The sequence below is a fragment of the Urocitellus parryii genome, chromosome 7 (genome assembly GCF_045843805.1).
Source record: "Urocitellus parryii isolate mUroPar1 chromosome 7, mUroPar1.hap1, whole genome shotgun sequence".
Lineage (NCBI taxonomy): Eukaryota > Metazoa > Chordata > Mammalia > Rodentia > Sciuridae > Urocitellus > Urocitellus parryii.
Window position 1 is genome coordinate 158,891,962 of NC_135537.1, and position 26,408 is coordinate 158,918,369.

The window sequence follows — 26,408 nt, forward strand, 5'->3', positions numbered from 1 at the left end:
CTCCAGCACCTTACACAGGACCCCTTCCAAGTTCCCGCCTCTTTCTACTCAGGCCCCACCTTCTCCTTAAATTCCCGGGCCCTGGCGAGGCCCCGGGACGCATGCGCACCAGGGAAGGTAGGCGGAGTCTTGAGGAAGAGAGAGGAGGGGCAGGAGAGCTCAGGGAGGGGAGGGAGGAGAGGGAGAGGAGGAAGAGGAGGGGAGGGGAACAGAGGGGAGGAGGCCGCGCGGGGTGGGGCCCGGCGGGTACGCGCTCGCTGCGTCGACGTGCTGACGCCAGGACGCTCCGGCCGGTGTGTGTCGGTGTGTGTGTGTGTGTGTGTGTGTGAGTGTGGTGTGTGTGGTGTGTGTGTGGTGTGTGTGTGTGTGTGTGAGTGTGCGCGCTCGGAGTGTGTGTATTTGTGTATCGGCGGTCCCGGAGGTCCCGGATGTTGCGGACAGTATGAGGCGAGCGCAGGGGGACGGGGACCAGCAGCTGTCGCCGCCGCTCTCAGGTGAGTGGGGGGAGGAGTGTCGAGGGAGGGGGTTATCCTGCCGGGTGGGGGGGCGCCTCCCTTAAGACGTGACTAACCCCATTACTCCCCCACACACATATTCTCTGCCCCATTTCCTACTCCTTGGTTACTTGGCCTATGAATACCAGAACCTAGTCAACCGTCTCTTCTCCCTATCCCAAGCATTCAGAAGACACAAACGCGCCCCCTGCCTTCAGCCCCCCCAATCATTTCCCAGCCCCATCCCCCTTGCCAAATAGTGAGCTGTCGCCTGCGGCGAGATGGGTGATTGCGCATGCGCGAGTGTGAACGAGCTCGGGGTGCCTGTTCGCTGCCCTTGGGGCGCATGCGCATCACTGTGTTGCAGGGACCTACGGGATAAAGAGCCCCTTCACCACGCGCCCGCCTTCTTCCCAGGCAATGGGCTAGACTTGCTGCCCAGTAGTGACCCTGTTGCTAGTATCTGAGAGGGAGAATTTAAATTATGTGAGTGGCTTAAGGACAAAACACTATTCGCATCTGGTGTTGCCCTAGAGACTCCCTACCACGCCGCCCACAGCCAATATGTCCCATGCTGACCCTTCTTTTGAAACTACCATTGCAACTTCTGGTTCTAAGATTACTTTTCCTCTACTCATGTTGTATCTTTAGTGTAAACTTTCCCTAAATTTAGGAGTAGATGTCCCAACCCATTTATTCTGGCGGGGGATTTTGATAGCTTTGCTAAAAGAAATGAAGGGGAAATTCCTTTTAGTAAAATTCTTAATTACCCTCACAGAATTAGGTAAGGAAGGGCTGAAGAGCACGCACAAAAGCTTAGGTCACAAAAAGTAAATCAAGACTTAAGGATTCTCAGTTACCAGGGCTCCTACTTTGTGTGACCTGTTTGCCTCTTTTTTTTTTTTTTTTTTGTCAAAGATCTTCCTTAGAGCTTTTGTTTTAGCTGTACATTATTAATGCCCTGTGACCATCACATGAAAACAAAGGCAGTCTGAAACACTTGATGAACAATAATTTGTCCAGTGAAGGTTTTAATTTTAAATAATGAGTAAGATGTTTTCTTTCTCATTGGAAAATCATAAAAACAATTTAAAATAAAGAATTTTAAGGTACAATAATGTTCCAGTGAACTAGGACCTGGGTTTCAGTTGGCTTGTTATATTTGGTCCTTTAATTTGCTCCTGTGTTATGACTTTCTTGGATAGTTGGCTGCATCTTACCTCTGCCATCAGAAAGAAAAGATAAACTCTTTCTTAGCAGAAGACTTTGCTGAAGAGTGTTGAAATTGAATAGCTAAATTGTGGGGGGAGCACAAAGGGGAAGGAAGGGACATTTTCTGTTTTTCAGTTATCCTGCCAAACTTGTCTCCTAAGTGGATAAATGGAAATGGAAAGTAAGCCTTTCTAGTCTTTTCCTTTAATATTCTTTTCTCAAAGTCTCCCCATTCTTAAATCTAGGATCTCATGTTTTGAGGCCTTAAAGTATGTATGTGTGTATAAGTATGTAATGTGTGTGTGTGTGTGTGTGTGTGTTTTTTTTTTTCCACTTCCCCATTTAACCCTGGTCTTATTTGGTTCAGCTGTCTTTTGTGTCATTTCCTGTTGCCATAATACTGTTGGAGCCAAGAGATGAAATAAGAGAAACTACAGGGATTTGGGGTACATATATCATTCTGTGTGCTGGGAAAGAGCTAGAGACTCACCTTTTTTCCCCTCATGCTGAGAAGTATATGTTATTGTGACAGCCCCACACTTAGGATCCGAGTAGTTGGTATCCATTTGGTACTTTGATGATTTCTCCTTTTGGAGCAATCTGTATAGTGACTAGTTTTGTAGTTGGAAATACTTAATGTCACCCATGATCCAGACTTGGATCAAGGTTCTGGCAAAATCTAGAAGTGAGGTAATAAATTCTGTCTTCTCGGTAGGCTTCTGTCATCTGGGATGCTTTGTTCTTATCTGGAAACGTTTTATCTAGTGGAATTCATTGAAGCTTTGTTTAAATTTTTGATGGTAAAAAGACATGAAATGCTTTTAGGATTAAGATAAGTATTGTTAAATAATTTGTATTGGTGTAGAGCCTTGTTTAAAAAAATCACTCTTTAAAACAAAATGGGTAACACATGTACATACATATGAAATAAAATTCAGAAAGTACACAAAGAGAATGAAAAGCTTTTTAGCGCCATCCTCCTGTCCATCTAGTGACCCTCCCCAAAGTCAGTATCTTGTTTATCCTTCCAGAGAGAGTCTATGCAGTTTACAAGTACATATGCCTGTACTTTGGTTGGTTGGTTGGTTGGTTTTTGTTTTACACAATGATAGATACTGTACCTGTTATTCTGAAATTTTCCTTTTCACTTAGTTTTGTCTTGGTGATCATTTCATACAGTATATGCAGTATCTCCTTGTTTTTGAAAGATGGCAGGTATTGCATTTTTATAGAGGTATTTCAGCCAATTCTTACTATTGGACATTTGTTTCTAGAGCTGCAATTAATTCTTTATGTGTACTTGGATATCTGATTAAATTCCTAGAGAAGTGATAGATCAATGTGTGTGTGCATTTTTAACCTTAGATATTGCTAAATTGCTTTCTATAGAGGTTGTATGTGCAACAGTGCAAGTCTGCCTGTTTCCTCACCAGTACTGTTTTATCAAAATTTTTAATCTTTTGTGCATTCTTTATGATTTTGAAGTTAATTATGTAGCTTGTTACGCTTCATTACACAAAGGAGTTGTGAACAAATACAGTCACTGTTTTTTTCTTTTTTTAAATTTTTTTAGTTGTAGATGGACACAATATTTTTATTTATTTGTTTGTTTGTTTATTTATTTTATGTGGTGCTGAGGATCAAACCCAGGGCCTCATGTGTGCAAGGCAAGTGCTATACCACTGAGCTACAACACCAGCCCACAGTCACTGTTGTAAAGATCAAGGATGGTAGAAGAAATTGTGCAACTGAAAAATAATGCCATGAGAATGAAGCCATATATTTGGATAACTGCCACATCCTTGACAGTGCTAGGGAGGCATATAAGACCTATATTCTAATTTCTTCTCTTAACTCTTAGATGCTAGTTTCTTTTTTTAATTATTTTTTATTCTAATTTGTTATATTACACAATGCATTACAATTCATATTACACATATAGAGCACAATTTATCATATGTCTAGTTGTATATAGATGCTAGTTTCTTTATGTGAAACTCTTAAACCTTAAAGTGATGTTTTGTGATATCCTTTTGATAGCTGTGATGTGAGATTGATTATCCAAATGAATTGCTGTTCTCTTGAAGAACCAGTTAGTTAAGGTGCTTTACTGAGTGCCTACTGTTGGTATTTGCACTTTTAAAAGTCTGCTCATTACAGATTACTTCAGTATAAGCCATGAAGAAATAGAAAAGAATGAAAAGATGTCTGTGTTTGGAACTTATAATCTTACTAGGAAACCAGATCTACTGAATATATGAAATATAAGAGGACAGTTAGAAAATAGATGTGAATAGGATTATATTGGACTTTGTGCTAAAACAATCTTGCAAGGAAGTGATCAAAGGTATAGGAGAATTTGCTCAGGAGGACTTCTTGGAAGAAGTGCATTTTGAACCTTTTTACCCTTTTTTCTTTTGTAAACAACTGTTTAAGTAAAAATTAAATATACAGAAAAACGGAAAGAATAGTATAGATAACATCTTTATGCCCATCACTTTGATTTAGCTGTTGTTCACATTTCTGCTATACTTGCTTTATCTATCTATATATATACACATATGTGTTTAGATACATAATATGTACATTTTTGTACTGCAGATATCATGACACTTTACCCTTAAATACTTTAGATGTATCTCCTTGAAATACATTGTTCTATTGTCCTTACAGTACTTGTTACAGTTCAGGCAGTTAATAGTAATGCTGATTTTCAGTTTCTTTCAGATTTTCCCAGTTGCCTTGAACATGACATTTTTTTTTTTTTTAGCTGTTTATTTTCTTTCAAACATGTCTCTCTAGTCTTAAAAATACAGAAAAGTTTAGAAACCACACAACATGGGTTTTTTTGTTGTTGTCTTTAAGAAACAAGATCATTTATGTTGTAGCATATACCACTTCTGGAATTTTCCAGTTGTTTCCTAACTATTTAATTTCTTTATCCCTGTATTACCTATAAACTGGTATTAAGTCTAAAGGCTTGATTACATTATCATTAAACATTTTTGGTAAAAAATACTTCTCAGATGTTGTTCTGTTCCTCATGGCATCATATTAGGAAAAACATTAATGTCATAGCCCTGTAATGAATAATGTTAAGTTTGATCATTTGTGTTTCAGGTGATAAATAACAGATCTCTTCATGGTAAAGATGTTTTTCACTTTGTAATTAGCAAGTAATCTGTAGAGAGGTGCCCCTCTGGCACCATACTGTTAATACTTCTCCTGCATCCTTTAAAAGGATGGTCCTTGCCTGAATCAGTTAATTCACTGGTTGTTACAAAATGGTGATATCTAATTGTACCAGACCTTTTTACATTGGTTTTAGATTGGTTTTCAGTCTTCAATGAAGATTTTTCTCATCACTTTGGAATAAATTATAATTTCTACTAAATAGAGGATTTCTTAATTCTTTCAACGCTTTTCTAAGAAGGGAGATGGTCAGCTTTAATGGTGGTAAATGAATTTTCTTTTTCTCTCTTTTAGTATCATCATGAACTCATGGCTTTTAATTTATTGTGTTCTACCAACAATTACAATCTTTGTGATGCACAAGATGTTCCATATTTGGCCTGTGGGAGCCCTTTCAGCTCAGTGTGTGAGTGCTTCCTTGCTTTCTGGCATAAGTTGTTCCTGGCTCACTTTGTATTTTTCCTGTCCCAGATGTGAAACCCTCACTCTACCTTTATATATCTTCCCTTTCAATAAATTAGGTTTTTCATCTCCCTTATGGAGCTTCTGGAACCAAATTCTCAAAACTGAAGGTGCCTTTATTTAACCCAGTGGACTTAGTGTTTTACTTCTGTGCCACTGGCATTGCTGGATTCTAGATTTTAGAACTCACAGCTTCTTTGTCTTAAATATTGAATATTCTTTTCTACCCCCTGTACTGGAGATTGAACCCAGGGCCATTCTACCATTGAGCTACATCTCCAGCCTTTTTATTTTTACTTTTTTATTTTGAGACAGGTTCTGAGTTTCTGAGGCTAGTCTGGAACTTGTGATTTTCTTGCCTTAGCCTTTCAAGTAGCAGGGATTAGAAACATGTGCCACCAGGCTCTGCTCTCTTAAATATTCTTTGTAAAAGACAGGTAGTGTCTCTGAAGATAGCGGTGCTTTCCGCCCCACCTAAAAGTTTAGCTAGAAAGGACATGGGGATTTTTTTTTTTTCCTCATGAGAAACCCTGCTTTTTTCTGAGATAAAAAGTACACAGAATGAAAGAGACTGAAATTTGTATTTATAAGTTTTGTTGGGGGTGTGGCATTTTCATTGTTGTATAAAAACATCTTCGTATGTATATGCATGCATATGTTTTTCTTCTGTTTTCTTCATTTACATGCATTTCTTACATGGTTGGAGTATTATGTAAGATTATGCTGTAATAACACATTTTTTTCCATTATCATTAGATTTTCATCATAAAAAAGGAGTAAGACAAATTGTTCTTAATTAGGGAATAACTTCAGCTAGGTCGTGAACCCTGATATCCAATTGTCCTAACTTGGGTCTGGAACAATGCTGAATCCTGTGAATTTCTTTTGTGTACTGTAGACTCAGGAGAAATGTCAGTGCATCTGCAGTGTTTTCTGAAATTCACCATGCTAATGAAGGTTAATACAAATGAAAAAACAGAACTGCATTCTAAAGCTGGTTTCAGGGGCTAGACTAATTCCTGCCTTAGTTAAAAAAAAAAAAAAAGAGTCTTATTAAATTTTTCCCATGTATAGTGGTATTTTGAGTTTTGTCTTACTGATTTCAAGTTACTCAAAGTCAGATAATAACAGTATTCTGATACTTATCTGAAATTCATTTCTCAATTTCTTTTTTACTCTCTTGTCATATTTACAAGATTATTTATCTTCAACCTGGTTTCATAACATTACTGGCTCCATATTAATTCTGGTTGTGTATTCAGAGAAGCACACCTGTTTCTTGTATTTGTATTTATAAGGCATGGCTATGCTGACACATTTAATAGTAAGATCTAGTAGCTTCTTCCCCCCCCACCCTCACTCAGTGCCAGGAATTGAACCCAGGGCCTCGTGCATGAAAGGCAAATACTGTATCACTAAGCCATATTTTCAGCCCTTTTTTTACTTTTGTTTTTTTAATCCCTCCATATCAGGAAAAAAAAAATCCTTACAGACTCTTTAGGGAATGTAGAGGCTGTCATTCATAAAATTACTGTCAGGATTGGCAAGGAGTTGCCCAAGTGCTCTGTATGGCAGAGCTGGTCAAGGCAGCTTTGGGAGACCTGGGTACAGACCTTAGAGTGGGTGTAACCAATGTGATCCTGCAATCTGTACATGTGGTAAAAATAAGAATTCATACCCCACTTGAATCAAATGTATGAAATATGATATGTCAAGATCATTGTAATGTTTTGAGCAACCAATAAAAAAAATAGAGTGGGAATTAAATATTCAAACAATAACTCTTGTTTGGCTAGGGAGACCTTTGCTCTTGGATATTTCTTGCTACGAAGCTGTTGGCATAAATCTTCATGCTGTGGCGCCATTTACATCAGAACAGCCTGGAGTAGTTTTCTAAAGCCTCTGGTTTCTCCTGTCTGCCTGTTTATTTATTTGTAAGGGGAAAAATATGTGTGTAATCATTTTCTCCTTAAATTGAGATTTATATAATCCTTTACTTGATATCTAGAAATAGGTAAGTCACATAAAGTTTGCTGTAAATAGAAATGATCTTTTTAGTGTAGAACATCATTTGTGCTGTCTTAATTTTTAAAATAAGATGTGTTAAACAGTGGCACATGCCTGTAATCCCAATGACTCCAGAGGCTGAGGCAGGAGGATCTCGAGTTCAAAGCCAGCCTCAGTAAAAGTGAGGCACTAAGCAACTCAGTGAGACCCTGTCTCTAAATAAAATACAGAAAAGGGCTTAGAATGTGGCTCAGTGGTCCAGTGCCCCTGAGTTCAATCCCTAGTACCTTCCCCCACCAAAAAAAAGTAACACATCCTGAGGCATGATGTGCTGGAGAGTGACAGTGTCCAAATTATATTGTTATATTGTGTGCATGTATGAATATGTAACAACAAATCCCATCATGATGTACAACCATAATTGGCAAATAAAAAATGTGGGAAAAATAAATTAATTAGGGCTGGGGGTTGTGGCTCAGCAGTAGAGCTCTCGCCTAGCACGTGTGAGGCCCTAGGTTCGATCCTCAGCACCATATAAAAAAAAGATATTTTAAAAATTAATTAAAGTGCTGTGAAGGAATAGAAAAAATATGTATTAAATATTAAAAAAGACTTAACACTTTTCTGAATTTGGTTTTTATCAAATTCTAGCTTTGCTACAATTCAGTGTGCACCCTATAATTCTGTATATCATTCTTTAATATTTGTGTTTAATATGGTTTTTGAGATTTACTTGGTTTATGTATAACTGGAGTTCATTTTAATTGCTGTATGGTATTTTACTGTATGAATGTATTGTGTTAACCACTTATCCATTTCCTGCTAGTAAACATTTTAAGATATTTCTAATTTTTTGTTATTATGCACAATAACAAACATTTTTATTATATTTCCAACATAACCACTTTAAAGTGTACAATTCTGTAGTTGAAGTACATTCACAATGTTATTCAACAGTGTCTAGAACTTTTTCATCTTGTAATGCTGAAATGCTAAACAATATCCACCCCTCTACTTTCTATCTTTAGGAATTTGACCACTCTAGGTGCCACAGTAAGTGGGATCATATAGAATTTGTCTTTTTGGTGACTTTTTTCACTTAACATAATATTCTCAAAATTCATCTGTGTTGGGACAGGGTTGTGGCTCAGTGGTAGAGCTCTTGCCTAGCATGTGTGAGGCACTGGGTTCAATCCGCCCCGCACCACATAAAAATAATACAAAGTAAAGGTATTGTGTCCAAATACAACTAAAACAAAATTTTTAAAAATTCATCTGTGTTGTAGTATGTATCAAAATTACCTTTCTTTTAAAAGCTAATCGAGGGGCTGGGGAGGTGGCTCAAACGGTAGCAGTAGCGCGCTCGCCTGGAATGCATGCAGCCCAGGTTCAGTCCTCAGCACCACATACAAACAAAGATGTTGTGTCTGCCGAAAACTAAAAAATAAAATATTAAAATTCTCTCTCTCTCTCGCTCTCTCTCTCTCTCTCTCTCTCTCTCTCTCTCTCTCTCCCTCCCCTCCCCTCCCCCCCCCTCTCTCTCTCTCTCTCTCTCTCTCTCTCTCTATCTCACTCTCTCTTAAAAAAAAAAAGACTAATCGATATCCCATTGTATTTGTACACCATATATTGTTTATTCATTCATCAGTTGGTAAACATTTGGTTATTTCCAGCTTTTGGCTATTGTGAGTAATGCTACTGTGAACATGGATTTACAGTATCTCCTCAAGACCTTCCTTTTAATTCTTTTGAGTATATACCCAGTCTTAAAATTTCTAGAATATATGATGATTCTATTTTTAATTTTAACTTTTTGGTACTAGGAGTTGAACCCAGAGGTGTTTTATCACTGAACTACATCCCCAGCCCTTTTATTTATTTTTTAATTTTGAGACAGGGTAAGTTGCTTAGGGCCTAACATTGCTGAGGCTGACCTCAAACTTGCAATCCTCTTGTCTCAGACTCCCAAATTGCTGGGATCACAGGCACGTGGCACTGGCTTATTTGTAATTTTTTTTGAATATTAGTTTTAGGTGGACACAATATTTTATTTTTATGTGGTGCTGAGAATTGAAACCAGTGCCTCACGCATGCTAGGTGAGCGCACTACCACTTGAGCCACATCCCCAGCCCTTATTTGTAATTTTTAAAGGAAACTCCGAGGGGCTCAGGATATAGCTCAGTTGGTAGAGTGCTTGCCTTGCATGCACAAGGCCCTGGGTTCAATCCTCAGCACCACCAAAAAAAAAAAAAAAAAATTTGGGCTGGGGATGTGGCTCAAGCGGTAGCGCGCTCGCCTGGCATGCATGCAGGCCTGAGTTCGATCCTCAGCACCACATACAAAGATGTTGTGTCTGCCGAAAACTAGAAATAAGTATTAAAAATTCTCTTTCTCTAAAAAAAAAGGAAACTCCGCTCTGTCTTCCACAGTAATTGCCCCATTTTACTTTCCCTCCCTCCAACAGTGCACAAGTTTCAAGTTCGGTACATCCTCACTAACATTTTTTTTTGTTGTTTTTTAGTAGCCATCCTAATGGGTGTGTTTTAATTTGTTTTAAGTTTGTCTTTATTATTAAAGTTGAGTTTTAAGTTTTGGCATGATTAGATTTCTTTTTATGGCTTTTTAAAATGTTTTCTTTTTATGGCTTGTGTTTTTTGTGTCTTGATGAAGGAATACTCCATTCTACTGAGGTAACATTTTCGTCTAAAAAGTTTTAGATGGGCTGGGGATATAGCTCAGTTGGTAGAGTGCTTGCCTTGCATGCACAAGGCCCTGGGTTCAATCCCCAGCACTACCAAAAAAATAAAAAAAATTAGTTTTGCTTTTCACATTTTAACCCCTAATCTACCTGGAAATAATTAATTAATTAATTTTTTTTTAATAATTAAGGCATTTCAGTGATTTTTTTTTTTTTTTAATATTTATTTTTTATTTTTCGGCAGACACAACATCTTTGTTGGTATGTGGTGCTGAGGATCGAACCCGGGCCGCACGCATGCCAGGCGAGCGTGCTACCGCTGAGCCACATCCCCAGCCCTAATTAATTAATTTTTAAAAAGACTTTTTAGTTGTCAATGAACCTTTATTTTATTTATTTATGTGCAGTGCTAAGAATTGAACCCAGTGCCTCCCACATGCTAGGCAAGCACTGTATCACAGAGCCAAAACCCCAGCCCCCTGAAATTAATTTTGATGTTCAGTGTGAAGTAGGAATCAAAACTTTTTTCCCCCTCTAATATTAACCCTGAAGTATGGTTCTAAATTTCTTTTCTTTTTGTTTTTCATAAGGATAATCCAGTGACCCAGCATCATGTATTCGGTAGTCCATCTGCTTCGTTCTACTTTGTAATGCCACTTATATGTTTCCATACATAAAAGCGCTTGCATGTGTTTTGCCTCTTTTCTGTACCATTAGTCTGTTTGCTTTATTGTGCTGGGTGCTGCCTTAATTATCAGAATTTTATAATAATTGTTCTTATTTGGTAGAGCAAAATTCAGTACCTTTTGTTTTTCTGTTTATCAAGCTCCCTAAAAACCTTTGTCAGATTGGTACATTTTAATGAAGCCATTTGCTATCTAAATACATTCACATAAAAAAATAGGCTTGCCTTATCTAATTAGCAACTGATTATTCTGAATGAGCCTACAGTTTCCACTCAATTTTTAATTTTGTTGGAGTGATTTTCATTTTTACTTAGGAATATGATTCTTCAAATGGAAGATACCAAATAAAACAGTTTGGTATTGAGGTTTATGATGTTAAAGCTTTCTTGATCTTAAGAAAATGGAACCTATTTAAACTAGCTCATATAAAAAGATTTATCAAAAGGAAATATTAATTGTAGAATGCAAGGCAAAGTTGACCAACCAGATTTTCAAAAGAGCTGGAACGAAAACAGTTCCATAGACTTCAGCAATAAGAGCTGATGGAGTCTTGTTCTCTGCTATAAATAAACTTTAGTTTCTATGAGACTTTATTCAGATTCTTGAGGGAGATCTAATTTGGTCAAACTAAGACTTGATTTCCTCCAGGTTCACCCCAGTTGTGGAAGGGGAGAGGTAGATTTGGTACATACAGCAATTTGGGGGTTGGCTAGACTCAGAGACAGATATTCTTGAAGCAGGGATCTCAAACATTATTGGTCATAGGACTGTTTACACTCTTAAAAATTGAGTACACTAAGCTGGGTGTGGCAGCATATGCCTGTAATCCTAGTAACTTTGGGTGCGAAGGCAGGAGGATTACAAGTTCAAGACCACAAGACCAGCCCCTGTCTAAATATAAAAAGGACCGGGGTTGTAGCTCAGTGGTAACATGCCCTTCAGTTCAACCCCAAGTATCAAAAAACAAGAGCTTTTGTTTGGGTTATATCTGTTGATTTTTATCAAAGTAGAAATTGAGATGGAAAACATTTACAGAATATTTATTATTTAAAAATAACAATAAACCCATCTCATTAATGTAATATTCTTATGAAAAATAACTTCAAAAAATGAGTAAAAAGGGTGGTGGCACTTTTTCATTTTTGCAAATCTCTTAAATATCCAGCTTAATGGAATACCACTCGATTCTCATATCTGCTTTTAGATTCAATCTGATGTGATAGGTGGTTTTGATTGAGGTATTTAAAGAAATATGACTTCAAAGGATATGTAAAAAGTATATGAAGAAAATATGGCCTCAAAGTATAGTTGAAAAAGGGAGAAGTTTTTTGTTTGTTTGTTTGTTAGCATTTTCAGACAGTTGTGTACATTCTCTGATACCATACCAAAACTTGACAAGTGTTTCTTATAAGTTAAGTTACATTGTGGAATCTGAAATTGTATCATGTTATTGTTAAATTCAAATTCATTAGTCTTGTGTTGTGTTTGAATGCATTATTTATTTAATTTTTTCAGGAATGGGATCTCACTATGTTGCCCAGGCCAGCCCCAAACTGTTGAGCTCAAGTAAACCTCCTGCCTCAGCCTTTTGAGTAGCTGGGACTACAAGTGCATGGCTAAATGGATCTTTTACCCATACATGATTTTATAATAGTAGGCATTGATCATTTAGGAAATTTAGGAGTTAAGCAGATCTTCCATATGTTTAAACATTACACAATGCAATATTATTTATTTATTTGTGTTATTTAATTTTATTTACTTTTATATGGTGCTAAGGATCGAACCCAGTGCCTCACACATGGTAGACAAGTGTTCTGCCACTGAGCTACAGCCCCAGCCCCACAACGCAGTATTTTTAAAGTTCACATTAGTTAATATTACCATTCCATTTCATGAGAAAAGTTTGCTAGTACTGGGAAGATGTCAGGCAACTGTAAGTTTTCTAAAATTGTAAATTTTTTCATTAAGGCTCGGGTTTTATCATTGGCAACAAATACTGTCAGTTGTTTTCCTTTATGTGGCAGACTCCATTTTCAAGAAAATGTCTGCTAAATATTCTTGTCTGAATAACCAGTTTGTTCTTTGTTCCAAGAAAAAGTAGCATTCCATAGAAAAAGTGACCAATTGAGCTGACAACCCAGTCTTAAGTGCTTTTTTGAAATTATTGTGCTTGAGTATCCTGTGAAGTGCTTTCTTTCATTACACAGAATATTTAAAAGACCTATATTCAAAGGTTCAGATTTGATAAAATAATTTTTATTACTTCCATCAAGAAAGTCCTAGCTGGGTGCTGTGGTGCATGCCTGTAATCCCAGTGGCTTGGAAGGCTGAGGCAGGAGGATTGCAAATTCGAAGCCAGTTTTAGCAACTCCATGAGATCCCATCTCAAAATGGAAAATAAAAATGCCTGGGGATGTGGCTCAGTGGTTAAGTGCCTCTAATTTCAATCTGTGGTAGGAAAAACAAAACAAAAAGAAAGTGTTAGCACAATTGGCTCCCCACCCCCCATCACCTATGCATGGTGGTAATTCTAGTGCAGTTTGAACAATCAAAAAAAGGCAAGATTTTTTAGTATTACTATAAAATATTTTTGACTTAACAGACCTTTTAAAAGGGAATTTCAGGGATCTTTGGGGCATATTCTAAGAACTTATAGCCTTAGGAGAGGATGTGGTGGGGAGAAAAGGTCTGTACTTAGATATAACAAGCATTTCATATGTAATTTTAAAAAATATATTTATTTTTTAGTTGTAGTTGGACACAATACCTTTATTTTATTTATTTATTATTTTTATGTGGTGCTGAGGATGGAACCCAGGTCCTTGCATGTGCTAAGCGAGTGGTCTACCATTGAGCCACAACCCCAGTCCCTCATAATGTAATTTTACTGACTTGTTAGTGAAATCATTTAGCACACTTAATATGTCAAAATGAATGGAATATTTTAAAAGAGCATAAAAATCTTGAAATGTCAAATTGAATAGAAATGCATCCCTAGGAATTAATGTTTTCAAACACCAGAGTTTTAAGATTTTCAACCACGTAGTCTTTTTTTTTTTTTTTTTTTGAATTTTTTTTAACATTTATTTTTTAGTTCTCGGCGGACACAACATCTTTGTTGGTATGTGGTGCTGAGGATCGAACCCGGGTCGCACGCATGCCAGGCGAGCGCGCTACCGCTGAGCCACATCTCCAGCCCTCAACCACGTAGTCTTTCAAGTCTATAATAATATTAGAATAAACTGTCTTAATAAACATAAAATTTGTGTTATGTAGTAGTGCATAGAGTTTAACATTTTCCTATCTGCCTCTTTCTTCCTTCCTTCCCCCTCCCACCCCTTTCTCTCTGACAGGGTCTTATTATGTTGCCCAGGTTGCTCTTGAACTCCGAGCTCACATGATCCTCCTATCTCAGCCTTCCAAGTAGCTGGGACATAGAGGAACATGCCACCACACCTGACAATTTTACATATATATATATATATATATATATTTTTTTTTTTTTAATATTTATTTTTTAGTTGTAGTTGAACATAATACCTTTATTTATTTTATTTTTATGTGGTGCTGAGGATTGAACCCAGAGCCCTCTACTTGCTAGTCAAGCGCTCTACCGCTGAGCCACAGCCCCAACCCCTTAAGTATATTTTTTTAAATTGCATTTGAGAAAAATTTCTCTAAAAATTGTATTTAGGAAAGTAATACCTTTTCAGAAAACACATAAAAGAAGAAAAGTCCTGAAAGGAAAGTCGACCATACCAGCTTTATTATACCTTTTGGTCATTAAAGGGTCTTGCTAAAGAGAAACAGCCCCCACTTCCTTCCAACTATTTAAGTATGTTTTGTCACAGATAAGGGAGTAGTGTTGTTAACTGACTTCATTTCAGTGAATATCTATTAGTGACTAGGCAAAAGGTGTTAAAGAAGGTATGTTCTGAAACAGTGGAGCATTAAACCAGCATTATGTATTTGGTGTTTAGAAGAAGAAATCTGGGGTGAGAGGAAAGTCTCTGTGAAGGTTAATTTGCCCTGGGTTTTGAACAACAGGTATTTTGAAGGTTGGAATTTTGATTGCCTGAGATGGAGAAGGGAATTCAGGAAGAAGGTATGTCATAAGCAAAAATGTGGAGGAAGGGAATTTCTGTGTTTGTTAGTAGAGGATTTGTACTGGAAATCATGAGTGTAGTGTAGCTGAGGCAAAAGATATATGGGATTATGAGAGATAAGACTGAAAAGTAAATTGTCTGAGAACATGGAAGGTTTTCTACTATTGCCAGGCACTTGGGTTTAATGTGGCAAACCATGGGGGACATTGGAAATTTTTGAGTCGGGCATGGTGGTATATGCGTGTAATCCCAGGGATTTGGGAGGCTGAAGCAGGAGGATCTCAAGTTGGAGGCCAGCCTTGAAATTTAGCAAGACCCTGTCTCAAAATTAAAAGGTCTGGAGGTATAGCTTAGTGGTAAAGCTCCCCTGGGTCATGATAGCAGTGTACCTTCAGAAAATTTTTTTACTTCATTTATTTATTAATTATTGACTAGTTTTGAATAGTTATTCTGTACCATGTAAGCATGAGCCAAGGTATATATAATGGCCACCTGAACAGAAAATTTCTACTCAGAATTTGCAATTTAGGAGAGGAGTTTCAGCAAATAAACACAACTATAAATTATAAATGGTATGAAGGAATGGGATAAATTACTAATAGGATAATGGGGGAGATTAAATTTAATTTGGGGAGTCAGAGAAAGCTTGCTGAGACATTAAATATTGAGTTCCTACTAGGTACCAGATGCTGTTCTGGGTCCTGGGAATATAGTTAAAGAACAAAGCAGACAAAATCCCTCTCTCATGGAGCTCATATTCAGGCAGCAAATAGGATTCAATAAAGTATGTGGTATGTTAAAATGTGATCACAAGTCCCAAGAAGAGAAATTGATAGGAAATATTGTGTGGGAGTAGGAGTTGCATTGTTAGGTAGAATAGTGAAGGAAGGCCTTTCAAAATCACTACAAAGGTAATGTTTGAGTAAAGGTCTGTAGAAAGAGGAGGAGTGAACTAGCACTCTAGGTAGAGGCCTCAGAGAGGGCAAAAGCCATGAGGCATGTATAAGCCTGGCCTGTTCAAGGAACCAGCAAGTCCAGTATAGCTAGAGTTAAGTGAACAAGGGGAAAGTAGTAGATATTAAATCAAAGAAGTTGACTCCTATATAACAGTGAAGTCCAAATCCTGTAGTGTTAGAATCACCTGTGGAGCTTAAAAACTCATACCTGGGCTGCACTCATACCACTTAAACTAGAAACTGCTGGTGGGACTCAGGAGGTAAGAGATGGAGAGAAGTAGATATATTTGAGAAGTATGTTAAAGAATTAATTATAGATTGAATGTGGGGATTGAGGAAAAGAAAAGTGTCAAGAATGACTCCCAGGTTTCTGGCTCAAACAACTGGATGGGTAGAGGTGTCACTGAGATGGGGGTGGGAGATAAAGAGGAATAGGAGAAGTAGGTGTGGGATTTGGAGGGAAGATCAGAAATCAGGAGTTCAATTTTAGATACGAATAAAGCTAAGTATAAATATGTCGAGTAGGCAGATCTGTGAGTGGAGCTTCAAGTGAAAGCAGAGCTTGAGGTAATAAATTTGTATATCATATGCTTATTGATGGTCTTTAAATTGTCTTAATGACATCATATGGGCTAAATTTGATGGAGAAAGAAGTGGAGGTGTGGAAACTAGCTAGCCTATTCCAGTAATCAGAAGAAGAATTGGTGCTAGCATAAACTAGGATAATGTCAGTGGAACTGGAAATGAAGGAGTAGGTTGGGGATTTTAAGGACCTGTGGAACCTGTATTCAGTGGGGGTAGGCAGTAGGCAAGGAAATAAAGATAACATCAAGATGTCAAGCTTGGATGAATTGATGGGTCTATTAGCAGATATAAACTAGTCAGAATGAGCTGCTGTGGAGAAAAAAGTGCACTTGGTTTTGGATGTGTTGCCCTTTAGGACAGAGATCCCCTCCAGCAGGCAAGCAGTTGGATCTTTCATACTGAATTTTGGGAAAAGGAGGTGAGGTTTGAAACAGCTCTAGAAATTCATTTTCATACGTTGAAAATGAAACTTTTATGTACAATTGATGCACCATGGGAACAGCAAGATTTATGAAAATGACAACATCCACTCTTCATTATGACTTCTTAGGTCTTCTATTGTATGGTCCTTGCCTTTTTCTTGCATAATAGTGTTTCCCTTTGGTTGCCATGTATAAGCTTACTGCCTTTTTATTCTAGTATATCCATTCAAGTCTTCTCTTGGGACTTTTATACTTTTTGTTTTCTCATATTGACTCTTCCCTTCCTCTTGGTAGGGGGATAGAAATGCAGACATAATCCAGAAGTTAGTATCTGGGAAGTGGAGGAAGTCCAAGAGATCCTTGCTGAGGAATTGGAGTATGGATGAGCATCTGAAATGGAATGGCTCTGGAAACTTAGTAAATTGAAATCCAAACCCAAAGACACCAAGTGTTGGGCACCCCAATACTGTTGACTAGAGGTACCAAAGCAGTGGTGGTTCCCTAAACCTTGGTCAACTGTGATGATGTGGTGGTGGTGATGGTTGACATTTGGAATATAATTTGACTTGGTGATGACTTGACTCATTGCCATCTATCATGTTTACCACTTAGGGAAATATCTTCTCCATAAAGTAAAAACTTCCTTCAGGGAAAGTTATCATAAATTATTTCAGAAATTTCTGGCTTGAAGAAACAATATAATGACAACAGGGAATTTAGTTACATATCAGTTTTGACATATTTTTTAGTAGTTATAACTTTTTTTTTATTTTGGTACTGGGGATTAAACTCGGGCACTCAAATCACTGAGCCACATCCCCAGCCCTATTTTGTATTGGAGACAGGGTCTCACCGAGTTGCTTAGCACTTCGCTTTTGCTGAGGCTGACTTTGAACTCATGATCCTCCTGCCTCAGGCTCCTGAACTACTGGGATTACAGGCCTGTGCCACCATGCCCAGTGGGGTTATAACTCTTAATAAGCGAATTTGGCACTCTGAGTGGTGGTGATTGTAGTAAATGGGAGTAATACACTGTATACAGATCTTTAAAAAGAACTGCATGTAATTTAAAAACTTACACTGTATTTTTTCATAATAAAAGTTTTCATTTTCTGATTATAAAATAATTCATGGAAAAAATAGAAACATATAATGAAAAAAGGTAAAAAAAAAAATTGCCCCAAATACAACCAGGCAGTTTCTTTTTTAAAATATTTTTTTAGTTATAGATGGACACAATATCTTTATTTTTACGTGGTGCTGAGGATCAAACCCAGTGCCTCACATAGGCAAGTACTCTACCACTGAGCTACAACCCCAACCCCAGACAATTTATTATAGTTAACATTTTTCTGAATATTATTGGGTATTTCTCTAAATGTGTATTTGCATGTGTTGTTTATCAGTGTATTTTTTCATGCCAGTAAAAAAAGAAAAATCTCTTAAAGTGACTACATAGAATCTGTTGTATGGAAACATCATATTTTATTTGTCCAAGTGCATATTGTGGAACTTCTATAGTTTTTGTTTAAATAAATTATGCTGTCACTTATAGCCTTGTACATAAATCTATATACGCTGGTCAAATTGATTCCTTAGACTTAACTGCTGAAGTGGCACTACTGTGTTAAAGAGTGTGCAACGTTACATTTTTTTCTCAATCATTCCTTAGATTTTTTTTTTTTTTGTATAGGATATAAAGAAAAGTTTATTGTACAAAATTAAGGCCTTTGTATTTCATAGTTCACTAGGGTTAAAGAAAGAGTGGATGAATTTTTTTAAGTCCTTCGCAAAAATTTCACTTTCACTTATCCCCCACCTTGAACCATTAAAACGACTTGACTAAATGTTATCAAAGCAAACACTGTGGATAACATCAAGTCCATTAAAAATGACTATCCCAAGTGTTATTTCTTGGAATAGTTGATCATAGCATGGGATAGAGTGATCTTAAATCACCCCTGGCATCTCCAGCCTGCTTGTCATTTTCAAAATTGACAAAAGCAGTGTCATACCTTCCAAGTATCAGACTGTATTTCCTTAAAACCAGGGAACAGATTAAACAGCATGGATAACATCATCTTCTTCTCTTCTGGCAAATTATTAAGGAATAAAATACAGTTTTGAGGGTAATCAGGAATCTGAGGATTTGGTGTTGAATTTCCTTGGGTGTTAGCTGAATTTGGAATTTCCCGATCAGGCTTTTTGTTTGCAGTTGTTGCAGTCTGTTCCAGTTTTGGCTTTTTTCTTTTCTTTGTCAGCAAAAAGTGCCTCATATTTTAAATATCGTATCAGAATCTGTTTTTGCATACTGGGTTCACATTGGTTTACCATAAAATGGAAATCCTTGTAACTGTCTCAAAGCATTTGTAAATGAGCTCAGTTCCTTAAATAGAGCCCTGCCCTCTCATATAGAGATCTCTTCAGTTCTTAATTTTGTCATTCATATTATTGATATAAATTTATGATTTGGCTTAATATTGAAGTTTGGGTTAGGTTCTTCAAGTAGCTTTAGTGCCTCATCTGCTTCTGTTCAAACAGTGAAGAGGTGGGCCAGCCCAGTAGCCCCAGCAACTGTGAAGTACAAGTCACTCTAGTCCACCTAAGGCCTTCACTCCTTAGATATTATTTATTTATTTATTTTTTAAGTTATACATTGACACAGTATCTTTATTTTGTTTATTTTTATGTGGTGCTGAGGATTGAACCCAGGGTCTCACACGGGTGAGGCAAGCGCTCTACCGCTGAGCCACAATCCCAGCCCACTCCTTAGATATTTTTATAGTTGAAAAGATTTATCATCAGTAAAGGACTTTTTTAATTTTTTTTTTTTTTTAAGTAAAGGACTTTTTTTTGTGTATGGTGCTAGGGATTGAACCCAGGGCCTTGTGCATGCAGGGCAAGCACTCTATCAACTAGCTATAGAAGCCCCAGAAAGAACTTTTTAATAAAGGAAAAGTTACATTCTTATAGTAACTGTTCTTACCATCTGACAAATTGTGTTTTTTCAAAGTACTTATTCCTATGTCTCATTAGATCCATCAAGAGAATTTAAGGCCAGCTGCTATGGCATATGCCTATAATCTCAATGACTCAAGCCAATTTAGTGACTCCACAATTTAGTGAGACCCGGTCTCAAAATAGAAAATAAAAAGGGTTGGGGATATGGGTAAGTGGTAGAGTGCCCCTGGGTTCAATCCCAGTACTCCCCTGCATCCTCTCCTCTCTGCAAAAAAAAAAAAAAAAGAATTTTGGGATAAAGAAAGACATATACCGAAGGATTATAAGTCTGAGCATCCTATGTTCGTTGTCAGCTCATGGGTTCTAAGTAATAATTATTAACTGCTAAGAAGGTGACAGTAAGTATGATTGGAATTCAGAGTGTACTGGGGTGGCAGGGTAGAGCTTGATCTGAATCTGGAAATATAGTATTCAGATAAGAGGTAGGAGGATCTTCTTGGCTTTCAGAGGATATGAATAAATGAGAAAGGGATATAGTAATATGAATGAGCTGACCAACAAGTTAGAGTCAGCTAATTGTGGAGAGGAGAGTTTATGTTGTGATGTAGTGGAAAAGCATGTATGGGAATGAAGTTAGATCCCAGATGATTGCTTTTATTTTTATTTTATTTTTTTAATATTTTCTTATTTTTTTTGTACTGGGGATTGAACCCAGGAGGGGCTTTACCACTGAGTCACATCGCCAGCCCTTTTGATTTTTTTTTTTTTTTAACTTTGAGACAGTGTCTCACTAAGTTGCTTAGGGCCTCGTTAAGTTGCTGAGGCTGGCCTCAATCTTTTGATTGTCCTGCTTCAGCCTCCTGAGCTTCTGTGATTACAGGTGTGCCTGACTGCTTTTATTTTTACAACATCTTAATTTGTGCAGTATGGAACTATAAGATAAAGCAGATGTGTAGATATGGCCTCATTTTAAGCCAACTAGATATATTGAAGTAACTTTTTACAAGAAATGTAGGAGAAGGGTCACTTATTTATGTATTTATTTATTTTCATGCACTGATTTATTTATTTATTTATTTATTTTTACGTGGTGCTGAGGATCAAACCCAGTGCCTCACACATGCTAGGTGAGTGCTCTACTGCTGAGCCACAACCCCAGCCCCTGAAGGGTCATTTATTTATGTGTAAATTATTCAAATAACAAACTGTCCAATAATACGTATTTATTTTACCATGTAATTCAGTAGACATGTTGCAACTTTGTGGATCTTAGTGTCTTCTATAAAATCAAAGAGTTTAGGCAAGGTAGTCTCTGAAGTCCTTTTCTGACACTGAGATTATTACATAACTGTTGAAGAATAATATCTTGATTTTATGAATTAAGTTGGCCTGTGATCAGGTTGGTACCCACTTCTAGCTCTGTAGGTAAAATATAACCCCATATCTGTGGAAGCAAAATCCTCAACTGAATGATTCTGTAATGGCCTTGCAGATTTAATTTGATTCACCTTTGGAAATTCAGTTCTCATCTTTTATTTCTGAATGACAGTTATTCAGTTGAAAGAATGTTATGGCTAAGAGCCACAAGAGAATGCTGTGAAGTCAAGAGGGATTATTACATAATAGTCAGTTTTAACATTATCCTCATGTAAATTATCCCTCAAAATTTTCTCAGGTTGGCTTCCTGTTTTAGGTTCAATTCAGTCCCATGATATCTTTAATGTATGTCCAGACTATGTAAATAATTATTATAAGTTCAGACAAAAGATAATTTGGATGTAAATCTTTAGAAGAAATGACAGTGTATTCAAAAGTAAATTGTGTTAAGGATTTCTTTTTACTATATGTTTTGAATTATTCATATCACTTTTTACCTCCCTTAATACGAATAATTGAGAACTGACTAGTACTTTCTTAAATTCAAGGACTTGCTCTGTAAAGTACATAATCAAAGCTAGTTAATGGCATGCTTTGTGTATTTCTCTCCTAATGTAACATTCTTTTCAATACATTTTACTACTTTTGACCAAAATAGTACATTTTAAAGAGAACTGAGGTAAGGTGTCACAAGGTAACCAACTAGCTCTTCTGACAGGCTGTCTCAGGATGCCATTAACTTGGTGAGATCTTTAAGATTCAGGCTTCATTCTTCAATTTTGTTGGTAACTTCAGTTGCTTCAGTGTCACTAGAATTGATTGGTGTCAGGTAAAATAGCTTATTCACAGGAGCTGACAGAATGTCATTTTATTAATGTATTTAAAAAAAATTTTTTTAGTTGTAGTTGACACAATACCTTTATTTTATTTATTTATTTTTATGTGGTGCTGAGGATCGAACCCAGTGCCTCGCACGTGCTAGGCGAGCGCTCTACTGCTGAGCCACAACCCCAGCCCTTATTAATATGTTTTGAGAGGTAGTCTTTTCCATGGCCTAGAAAATATGTCATTACTGTCCATTCCCTTTCTAGAGTCAAGATACTACTTTAAAAGGAAGAATATCTAATATTTACTGAGCAAGTTACCATGTGTCAGGCATTTACATCTGTGTTGAACTCATTTAATCTTTAGAATAACCTTAAAGAGGAAGATAATCTCATCTGTATTTTATAGATGAGGAGTCTGTGGCACAGAAAGGTTCTTAAGTAATGTTCCTGAGATTTTACAGCTAGGAAACATACTGTACCATACAAATGAACAGATCACTTGGTGGGGCTGGGGATATAGTTCAGTGGTTGAGTGCGTGCCTGCCATGCACAGAGATCCTGGGTTTAGTCCCCATCATGGTGGGGCAGAGTGGGGCGGGGGTGGGAGAAAGTTTATTGGTAAGCATGGAATCTTATCTAAGAGAAATAAAATCCTTGATGCCATTTCATCTGGATCGTGTTAGAATCACTCATTCTTTTTTCAAGCATTTACTATTTGCAAGACACTTCCTAGACACCTGGCTTACCTTGGTTAATATAACATAGCAAGTGCACTCCAGGGACTCTCAGTCTAGTGGGAAAGAAAAATAATTACAACAGCAAGAAATCTACACACGGAGATTGAGAAGGAAGTATTTAATTCTATTTGGAGAGATCAGAGTTTACAAAGATGAGGGAGAGGCATTCTGGGGAGAGAAAACATACTCAAAAGATGTCAGCAAAAAATAGTTCATTCTGTTTGTAGGAATAGAAAAAGAAAATATAGCAATTAAAGTAATACTGCAGTGTGCTAATGTCAGGGACTTGACTGCTTGTGGTTGTGGGATGAAGAGAAATATGGGTTTGGGATGTATTTCTGAGGTAAAATTGGTAAGATGTGATGACTGCATTGTGGGATGGGAAGTAGAAGAGTGTATAGGGAGTGGGGTGGGGAATTGAGGCTGACTCCTAGGTTTCTAGTTTGAACACTTGAATGAATGATAGAATCATTGGAAAAATAATCAGGTTGTGGGAGGAAGTAGGGCTATCATTTTGGACTTGTTGAGTTTCATATGTTTATGGGATAGCCATGTTGAGATGTTTAGTAGTAGAAAGTTGGTTTATGGTACATAAGAGGTACAGAAGAGATAAGCAGGCATAGAAATCAATGAAATGATAATTGAAGAGTGGCTAGAAGGCAGGATCAAAAGAAAAGGACCATTATTTCTTTTCAGTAAATCCTTGCTTAACCTTTTAGATTTTGTTTTGCCTGCTTTTGACTTGGTAGAAATCTTTTCTTTTTAATTCGCAGAACTGTACACCAGAAAGTATAATTTTACTGTATGTAAAATTTTAAATAAACAAGGATATAGCTCAGTTGGTAGAGTGCTTGCCTCCCGTGCACAAGGCCCTAGGTTCAATTCCCAGCACCGCCCCCCCCCCAGAAAAAAAGTAAAAAATGCATCTAGAGTTTTTATCCCAGAATTCTGTGGATAATCTACTCTTTGCACTCTTAACAATATATGGGTAGGTCTTTTTGTAATGCAAAAACCTCATTTTATTTTATTTATTTAATTTTATTTTTTTGGTACTGGGGATTGAATCCAGGGTTGCTTAACCACTGAACCACATTCCCATTTCTTTTCATTTTTTATTTTGAGACAGAATGTCTCTAAGTTGCTTAATAGGACCTTACTAATTTCCTGAGGCTGGCCTCCCAACTTGTGATCCTCCTGCTTCAGCCTCCCCAGTCTCTTGGATTATAAGTGCACATCACAATGCCTGGCAAAAACCTCATTTTAACAAAATTATCTAGGCTTTTCCAACAATACTGTGACCATGTTTGCAAATAAGTAAATGTTGTTTATTTTGTCAGTTTTTCTTTTACTTGGTCATCAGTACTTAAGCAAGCAAGAAAGGACCTGAAGAGTCCTCAGACTGAAAGGCACAGTACTAATTCTACTCTTTTTCCAAACAAATTGTGAATGACTTTACCATACAAATCTGAGTTTTGTTTTATTTTTTTATTTTTTTTTGGAAATTTCCTCTTGAATAAGATTTTTAACATTAGCTATGGCAGGAACTGAAATAAAGATCATAGTTTCATTCCAGAGTAAAGAATAAAAATATCATCTTTTGCCAACTACAATATAAAGACATTGTGAATTAGCTAAATGAACATCAATTTTAAAAGTCAAAGTTTATAGAAGTAAATTATCTATAGAAGTGATTGGGTTAATTACAAGTAATATGAAAGTCTCAAGAATGTTGGACATCAATTTTGAAGCTGAATTTGAAAGTTATTTGCATCACATGATCTGATTGGATAAAATATTCTGGTTGCAATGTCAGTAACCAATAAGTGTGCACTTTGGTTACATGTCTGCAACCAATAATGACCTATTAATGGTTCTCTTTTATGTCATAATAGTTGGCATTTAACATAGCAACCCAACCAAACATTGCTTCAGTTTGTTCTTGACAGTGTAACTGGCAAGCTGTGTATTAAATTGAGTGTCTTTGGATTTGACTTTTGGACTAGTTTCAAGTAGTCATTGGTCCATTGCCACTTTATACTAATCTCTAATCCAAGAAACACATTCTTATGTATCTTGGAAAGAGTGGATAGTGTTGTTTGAGGCTTACCTCTTTTTTGTATGATTGAGATTTTTTTCTTTGGTGTAAAATTTTCACTTGGAAATTCTTTTTTTTTTTTTTTTTCACTTGAAAATTCTTAAAAATGTTATCCACTTACTTGTGTAGTTCAGTCTGATAAACTGGACATTGAACTCTGGTAAGTAGAATTTGTTAGCATCTAGAAGACTTTCATAATTTTTCAGTTACAATCAGTCTTAAAGGGCCTACCCATATACCTGCAGGTAAGGACTTATTTATATCATGGGTAGGACCCTTACCAAATAACCCTTATTTGACTTTTCATCCTATTAATGTCACTTCCTCTCCTTTTCTATTGATATCCTATTGGATGCCTAGAACTATTTGCTGTGAGCCCAATATCTTCAGCTGAGCCCTGACAATAATTTGTGGCATAGTTATAATAAGAGCTAGAAGACAAACCTTCTTTTTGAAAGATATTTCTGGCCTACGATCCTGATTGGCTAGTTTTATGTGTAGGTTTTTAAGGTTGGCCTTGATTCTGAGTGCTTCCTGTTAATGCTTAAAATCATAGGGTTTGTGCTTTAGTGATCACTGGGAGCTTAGTTTTCTCAAGAGATTTATTTATTTATTTATTTATTAGAGGGGAGAGAGAGAGAATTTTTTTTTTAATATTTATTTTTTAGTTCTCGGCGGACACAACATCTTTGTTGGTATGTGGTGCTGAGGATCGAACCCAGGCCGCACGCATGCCAGGCGAGCGCGCTACTGCCTGAGCCACATCCCCAGCCCTTTCTCAAGAGATTTAATATTGGATGCATCTGGTTTGAGTGAGGAAAGAATATGGTGGGAAGTCTTATGAGTTCATAAATTTTATTTTTTCACTTATAAATTTAAAGGAATGTCTGCTGAAAACATACAAATTGGATGTATGTTTCCCTGATTCTGTTTTTGTTTTGTTTGTTTGTTTGTTTTTGAGGTGCGAGTAACTGAAGCTTGAACTCAGGGCAATCAACCACTGAGCCATATCCCAGCCCTGTTTTGTATTTATTTAGAGACAGGTTCTCACTGAGTTACTTAGTGCCTCACCATTGCTGAACTCACCGTCCTCCTGCCTCAACCTCCTGAGCCTGCGGAATTATAGGCATGCACCATTGCACACAGCTCTGTTTTTTTTTGTTGTTGTTGTTTGTTTGTTTGTTTGTTTTTGGAGTGGGGAAGCAGGTACTGGGATTGAACCAGTGGGAGCGTAACTACTGAGTCACATCCCCAGTCCTTTTTTATATTTTTATTTAGAGACAGGATATCGCTGAGATGCGTAGCGCCTCAATAAGTTGCGCAGGCTGGCTTTGAACCTGTGATCCTCCTGCTTTAGCTTCCTGAGCTGCTGGGATTCCAGCTTGTGCCACTGCCTGGCTCTGATTCTGTAATATGCATTTGTTCACATTTCAGTGTAAGGACAAAATATTTTTAAATTTTGCATGATACAGTTGAAGTTGTAATAAATGTAATAGTTACAGGAAAGTAAAATGGGAACTTTGTGTATATTTATTTTGATTTTAGGAGATCATGGGAACCCACCCACACCCACACTCTTAGAGTTGC

At 37.0% G+C, this 26,408-nt stretch overlaps 1 protein-coding gene, 1 non-coding gene and 1 pseudogene across 3 annotated transcripts in view; 2 read left to right on the plus strand and 1 right to left on the minus strand.

Annotated features, from left to right (window-relative positions):
- The first annotated feature begins 245 nt into the window (after nucleotides 1-245).
- The window catches only part of Spop (speckle type BTB/POZ protein), a 75,370-nt gene continuing 49,207 nt past the window's right edge, over nucleotides 246-26,408 (plus strand). Inside the window, exons 1-2 of one of the 2 annotated variants that reach the window (XM_026386992.2) lie at nucleotides 246-494; nucleotides 5,193-5,304. The gene's annotated coding sequence lies outside the window, so the exon portion shown is untranslated. The remainder of the gene's footprint in view (nucleotides 495-5,192; nucleotides 5,305-26,408) is intronic. The other variant, XM_026386991.2, reaches the window with a different exon arrangement.
- Nucleotides 10,093-10,165, plus strand: Trnaa-ugc (transfer RNA alanine (anticodon UGC)). The gene has a single exon. It is a non-coding gene; the product is annotated as a tRNA-Ala (tRNA).
- LOC113181430 (U2 small nuclear ribonucleoprotein B'' pseudogene) lies at nucleotides 18,732-19,235 on the minus strand (annotated as a pseudogene).